The sequence below is a fragment of the Otolemur garnettii genome, unplaced genomic scaffold (genome assembly GCF_000181295.1).
Source record: "Otolemur garnettii isolate 467f Iridium unplaced genomic scaffold, OtoGar3 scaffold00001, whole genome shotgun sequence".
Taxonomy (NCBI): domain Eukaryota; kingdom Metazoa; phylum Chordata; class Mammalia; order Primates; family Galagidae; genus Otolemur; species Otolemur garnettii.
The window spans coordinates 29,387,803-29,395,186 of record NW_003852396.1 but is presented as its reverse complement, the minus strand read 5'-3'; the positions used below and the strand labels follow the sequence as shown (position 1 = coordinate 29,395,186).

Here is a 7,384-nt window from a genome sequence, read left to right as displayed (position 1 = left end):
AAAAAAAAAAAAAAAAAAGAGACTTTAAAGCAAGTTTTATAAAAATGTTCAAAGGAAATTATGTTCAAAGAATTACAGAAAACTGTAACAATGACTAAACCATTAAGAAAACTCAATAAAGAGATAGAAATAATGAAGAACCATTGCAATACAGCAAGGAAAAGAAATTAAAGGTATATAGATTAGATAGTAGGTAGTAAAATATTTTATTCACAGATGACTGATCCTACATATATAAAATTGTAGGGAATCCACACATGCAAAAAAAGAATTTATTAAAACTAACAAATGAACCTATCAGTATTATAGAGTATAAAGTCAATATAAAAAAATCAGTTGTATTTCTATAAAGCAGGCACAGTACCGTCTGAGAATGAAATCAAGAAAAGTATTCCATTCACAGTAGCTTGAAAAACTTAGAAATAAATACATTTAACAAAAGAACTAAAGACTTATACATTGAAAACTACAAAGTTATGCTGAGAGAATAAGAGATGATCTAAATAAAGAGATATTCTATGTTCAAGGAGTAAAAGATATTCAGATGGTTAACTCTCTCCAAACTGACCTAGAGATTCAACGCAATTCAAAATCTTACCAGCCATTTTTTTGGGGGGGGGGGGCTGAGGGGTTAGAAATTGACAAAGATGGTCCAAAACTTTACATGAAAATGCATGAGACCTATAGTAGTCAGAACTATTTTGAAAAAGAACAAAAGTTAAAGGATGTATGACATCCAATTTCAAAATTTAATATAAAGCCACAGCAATCAAGATAGTGTAGTAATGATATAAGGACAGGACAGGCATATAGTTCAATGGAATGGAGTTGAGAGATCAGAAATAAACTCTTACATTTATGTCAAGGAAATTCAATGGAATAAGATTAACTTTTCAACAAATAGTGTCAGAATGATGGATATTCATGTGTAAAAAAAATCTACTTAGATCCTCATCTCATAACATACACAAAAAATTAACTCAAAATCAAATAACAGACCTAAATGTAACAGCTAACTATAACACTTCTTCTAGAAGCAAACAGCAGAAAACCTTTGTGACCTAGAGAAAACAAAGTCTTCTCAGATATGACACCGAAAGCATGATTTTATAAAGAAAAAAAGATAAATTAGATTACACCAAAATTAAAACCTTTTGGCTCAGCGCCCACAGCTCAGTGGTTAAGGCACTAGCCACATGCATCAGGGCTGGTGGGTTCAAACCCAGCCAGGGCCTGCTAACAACGATGACGACAATAACAAAAAAACAGCCAAGCATTGTGGCAGGTGCTAGTAGTTTGAGCTACTGAGAGGCTGAGGCAAGGGAATTGCTTAAGCCCGAAAGTTTGAGGTTACTGTGAGCTGTGATGGCACCACACTCTACGGAGGGCAACATAGTGAGGCTCTGTCAAAAAAAAAATTGTAAATTGTGTAGCTGATAAAAAACTTGTGTCCAAAATATATGACTCAATTATAATAATAACCTAATTTCAAAAATAGACAAAGGCTCTAAAATAGCCATTTCACCAAAATGATATCCATCTGAATGATCAATAAGCAAATGAAGGGAGGCTCAACATCATTAATCATTAGGAGAATGCAATGAAAACTACAATAAGATACGAATGCCTAAATGGTCATTATCAAAAAGACAGACAACGGCAGGTGCTGGTAAGCTTATGGATAAACAAGACCTCATATGTTGCTGGTGGGAATGAAAAGTGCAACAGCCAATTTGAAAACTAGTTTGGTAGCTTCTTAAAAAGTTAAGTATAAACTTAGATATGACTCAGCAATTCCACTCTGAAGGATCTATTCATGAGCAATGAAAACATTTGGCTGCACAAAGATTTATATGTGAATATACAAAATTATTCATGATAACCAAAACCCAGAAAAAAAAGTCTATCAAATGATGATGAATGGATAAACCAAAATATGATATCTCCATATAACAGATTCCTATTCAGCAATTTAAGAAAATGAACTACTTGCCCAGGAACAATGTAGATAAAGCTAAAAAACATCACACTAACTAAAGGAAGTCAGATACAAAAGACCACTATTGTATGATTTCATTTACATAAAATATCCAGAAAAGGCCAATCTATAAAGACAAAAAGCAGACTGGTGGTTGCCTGGGGCTGAGGGTGGGAGCTGCACACAGGTATGAGGAAACTTTTAGGCGTGATGGAAATTTACTTAAACTGAATTGTGGTTATGGTTGCATAACTATAAAATTTCTGAAAATCACTGAATTATGTACTCAAAATGGGTAAATTTTATGCTATGAAAGTTATACATTAATAAAACTTTTTAAAAAAGGATTAATATGCCAACATTAGTAATGTTCATATGCCTTATCAATAAATAAGTAAAAAGCGTAAGGAAAAAATATCTAAAACAGCAACAAAAACTTCAAAATAGAAAATATGACATTCCACATCACTTAAGTGATAGATGTAAGAAAAAAACCTAAATCTATTGAGATAAAAATAATGTTCATACTGAGAACACTCAATATTAAAATACGTCATCCAATTAATCTATAAATGCACTAAAATCATAAGGAAAATGCACAGAGGATAAACAAGTTGATTCTAAAGAGAAAAGGATCACTATGAATCAATATAATTTTAAAAGATAGTATGATATTGGTATCCAGATAGACAAGAGACCAAAACAAGAGACACATATAAAACCCTGAAATAGACTGAATATATATGTGTGTGGACATTGGTTTATAACAGAGGTCAGTCCAAACCGTACTATTCAATGAATAGTATTGAGACAAGTGGTTATATACAAAAGGAAAAAAGTGGAATACCTATTTTAAACCATATATAAAAACAAATTACAAAAGTATTAAAGATCTAAATTTGTAAAACAAAATTTTAGAACATTTAGAAGACAATATGAATAATCACATGATCTCTAGGTAGGAATGCAAAAAGTACCAATAATAAAAGAATAATACTCTTTTTTTTTTGAGACAGAGTCTCACTATGTTGTTCTCGGTAGAGTGCTGTGATGTCACAGCTCACAGCAACCTCAAACTCCTGGGCGTAAGTGATTCTCTTGCCTCAGCCTCCCTAGTAGCTAGAATTACAGGCACCCGCCACAATGCCCAGCTGTTTTCTGGCTGTAGTTGTTTAGCTGGCCCAGGCGGGTTCAAACCCGCCACCCTCAGTGTATGTGACTGTGCTACGGGCGCCAAGCCAAGAATAATACCTTTTAAGTATAAAAATTCAAATCTTCTGTTGATAAAATATAATAAGAATAAAAAAGCATCAGGCTGGTAAAGCTGTTTGTAACATACAACAAAGAATTGGTATCCAGAAAATAAGAATTCCTACAAATCAATAAGAAAAAAAATCACTAAAAAGAAAAATAGGCAAAGGATATGAAGAGGCAATTCATAGCAAAGGAACATAAAAACCACTCTCCTTCACTAGTGATTAGGGAACTAGAAATGTACAAAAGAAAATACCATTTTATAGCCATTGGGTTGATAAACATTAAAATGTCTGCTAATGTTATATATGGAGGACAATGTAAGAAAAATTCATATGTACTACTGGAGAGAATACACATTGGTAGACTTTGGCAGTACTTAGTAAAGTTATATGATGTACATACTCTATTAATTTAAGCAATTTTATTTCTATGTGTATGCAAAACTAGGTACAGACTCATATGTATATGAAAATATGTACAAAAATTTTCATAGCATTATTGTTTTAATATTAAAATATTAGAAACAGCTCAAATCTCTTTCAACAGCAGAATATATAAATCAATTGTAGTTTATAAAATGCTATACAATACAGAAACTAAAATTAATTGAGTTACATATTTTTGGATAAATTTCAAAAACATAATGTGTTCATTAAAAATATCAAGTTGCAGAACGGGACAAAGCCACTTTATGTAATTTCTTAAAAGCATAAAACAGTATCATATATTGTTTATGAATATATATTTATGTGGATTTTTAAAAAGTATTACAAATGTGGTCAGATTAACTTGATCCCAGGAGCTTGAGGTTGCAATGGGTTATGATCATGTCACTGCATTCTAGCCTAGGTGACAAAACGAGATTCTTTGTCTCCAAAGTAAAAAGAAAGAAATTAATAAAAAAATGTAGTCAAAAATGAATGGTACCACCTATAGAAGAGTGGCTGTCTCTGGAAGTGGGAGGGAATGGAAAAAGAAGTAATAAAAAAGGTAAGGGGATTTAAGCTGTTTGATTTCTTTCAAAAATTTATCTAAATCTACTAAAGTTACTATTTGTTAATTTTAAGTGATAGATATATAAATGCTCAAATCTTGGGTGAAGACTTTGAGTTCTCTAGGAAATGAATCTTGTTTATAGCTAATTTAGGGGCCTTAAAAAACAAAACTTCCTTTTCTTCTCAGTTTTCCCTACTTTCACTGATCATTAAAGTTTCTGCCTTAAATTATGGGAAAGCAGTAGAGGTGAAATTCACATTACCTTAGTTAGTTATTAACAGGGTTAGTGGAAGGAGAGGAAATTGAAGAGAACTGACAGATGAGATGAGGAGTTAGGTAAGAAGGAGGTGATGGGGACAGAGGGTGAAGAATTCCCTTAATCAGTAGATTTGACTTTGAACGTACATGTCTTATGTTTTACATATTCAAAATATAAAAAAAAATTGTTTAATTTTTTAATTCACATTTTTGGTTTATATTTAGGTGTTTGTTTTTTGTATCATAAAGGAATTTAAACATTTATTCTTTAACATAATATGTTACAAGAATTACACTTTTAACACAAGAGCATAAATGAAAGAATTAAAAACACTTATACAGATACAGATTAGTACTACCCATGTATAGTGTATGTCCTTATTTTTCCCTTGAAAATTTGGGCAAAAAGTGAGCATTATATATGGCAAAATACAGTAGCTGTTGTTCTGTCAATAGTAATACTGGTATTGTAATTTTGAGGTTTCTTTGTATATACTACAAGGTTGAACAAATGAATATATATTAATATTTTCATTATAAGTGTAAGTAGATGAAAATAAAAATAAACAAAAAACCCTATAATTTAAAAACTGAATTTAAAAAATCCTTGTTAACACAATTAATTATTCTTTGCTGTTTATTATATCTTTTTCCACTGGCTATGAACTCCATAAAAAAGGGAAAAGATACTGTCTTTTTTCATCACTGATCTCAGGCACTCAAGGTGGTGCCTCAGTGCTTAGGGTTTATACAAGATAAACTGGCTGAATGAATGAGACAAGATATCTAAAAGTTAGATTTTGATATTTTCATAGTTTATCAGCTATAAGAAATTTTAGTTAGCACATGTATAATTGAGATACTTAGCCTGAGGCACATAAAAATACTGTAAACTGCTACACTAAGTATACATTAAGATACACTGATAAGTAAATATTCAGACTTCTATCACTATTCATGTGATGCTGCCACCTTTAACTTTTTTTTATAATCTAAGTTTTTTTTTTGAGACAGAGTCTCAAGCTGTTGCCCTGGGTGGAGTGCCATGGAGTCATAGCTCACAGCAACCTCCAACTCTTGGGTTTAAGTGATTCTCTTGCCTCAGCCTCCCAAGCAGTTGGGACTACAGGCGCCTGCCACAACACCCAGTTATTTTTTGGCTGTAGTTGTCGTTGTTTAGCAGGCCCAGGCTGGATTCAGACCGGCCAGGCTCTGGTATATGCTGAGCCAATCTAAGTTTTTTTTTAATTGCTTGGGATTCATTGAGGGTACAAAGAATTAGGTTACACTGATTGCATTTGTTAAAAGTCCATCTAATATTTGTGTCCTGCCCCCAAGAGGTGTGCCATAAACCATGACCCCCATCCCCTCTCCCTGCTACCTCATTCCCCTCATCTACTGCCTTCATATTAGAATTGAGTACACTGAATTCCTGCTTCTCCATTCTTGTGATGCTTTACTAAAAAGAATGTGTTCCACCTCCATCCACATTAATACAAAAGGTGTAAAGTCTCCATTTTTTTTAAATGGCTGAACAGTATTCCATGATATACATACACTAGAGTTTGTTAATCCATTTCTGGGTTGGTGGGCATTTAGGTTGTTTCCACATTTTGGCAATTGTAAATTAAGCTGCAATAAACAATCTAGTGCAAATGTCCTTATGATAAAAGGATTTTTTTTTTCATCTGAGTAGATGCCTAGAAATGGGATTGCAGAATCAAATGGGAGGTCTAATTTGAGTTCTTTGAGGATTCTCCATACTTCCTTCTAAAAAATTTGTATCAGTTTATAGTCCCACCAGCAATGTAAAAGTTCCCTTCTCTTCACATCCACACCAACATCTGCAGCTTCAACTTTAACTTTTATTGCATGACATGGAGTTAAAACTAAAGAATTATATGATCAATAATTACAATGTTCAAAATGTTAACATGTGACAATGTCCCCTAATACAAGTTGTTGAAAATAGGTATTGTGGAAATATCTAGCATACATTACATTAAAACATATGATAGTATAAATCATGATATAAATCAATATTTATAAAATATTTATTATATGCCAAGAGCTTTGTGCATTATCTCTTTTCAAAACCTTGTAGAATAAATAATACTTTCATTTTGCAAAGATGTTAAATGTAATGCCCAGGATAATTTCTCAGGCTCAACTATGCATTCATACTCACAAGACTGTTATAGGTCATACTTGGCACCAGTCTACTGAGAGAGATACTACATATAGGACAAAAATGATAGCCTGGTAACAAGGCAGCACCAGGTGTTCCTTTTTGCAGGGACAATCTTTACAGTCATCTATGCATCTTTGGGCACACAGCTACCCAAGACCTACTCTCCTTATACCCCAGCCCCCTTTATTATGCCCCAGGTCAGACTCAGGTCCAGGAAAATGAGATTCAAATCAGTAAGTTTAGGAGTCCCTCTGGTTTAACAACCACATGCCCTCCAGGGAACCAACATCTCTAATAACAATGCTGTAAGTATAGATTACAGGTCCTTGAAAGGGACATGCAGTTGCTAGAGTGACTGTCCTTAGGTAAACTCAATGATATGGTAGTCTCTTACAAAATACTTACAGTTTTTTCATTAGATGTTGTTTACTAATAAACATGTTTGACATGGCATATTTATTAGGACTCTATGGCATGCATTACTAACGGGAAAGAGAACTACCAATGGATCAAAAATTGGGTAGGGGTGAGGGATGGTTCTTAGATATTAACAATAATTTGAGGCCCTCTAAAGGGCCCCTGTACATAAACAGATATGAAGTTAAAATCTTCAGCTATTTCTTTCCTTAGAGTTTCATAGTTCTCTTTATAGAGATCTTTCACATCCTTTGTTAGGTAAACTCCTAAATATTTCATCTTCTTTG

The 7,384-nt window shown here is 32.9% G+C and overlaps 1 protein-coding gene across 4 annotated transcripts in view; it reads right to left on the bottom strand.

Annotated features, from left to right (window-relative positions):
* Positions 1-7,384, bottom strand: part of FCHSD2 (FCH and double SH3 domains 2) — a 274,562-nt gene that overhangs the window by 83,759 nt on the left and 183,419 nt on the right. The window lies entirely within an intron of this gene.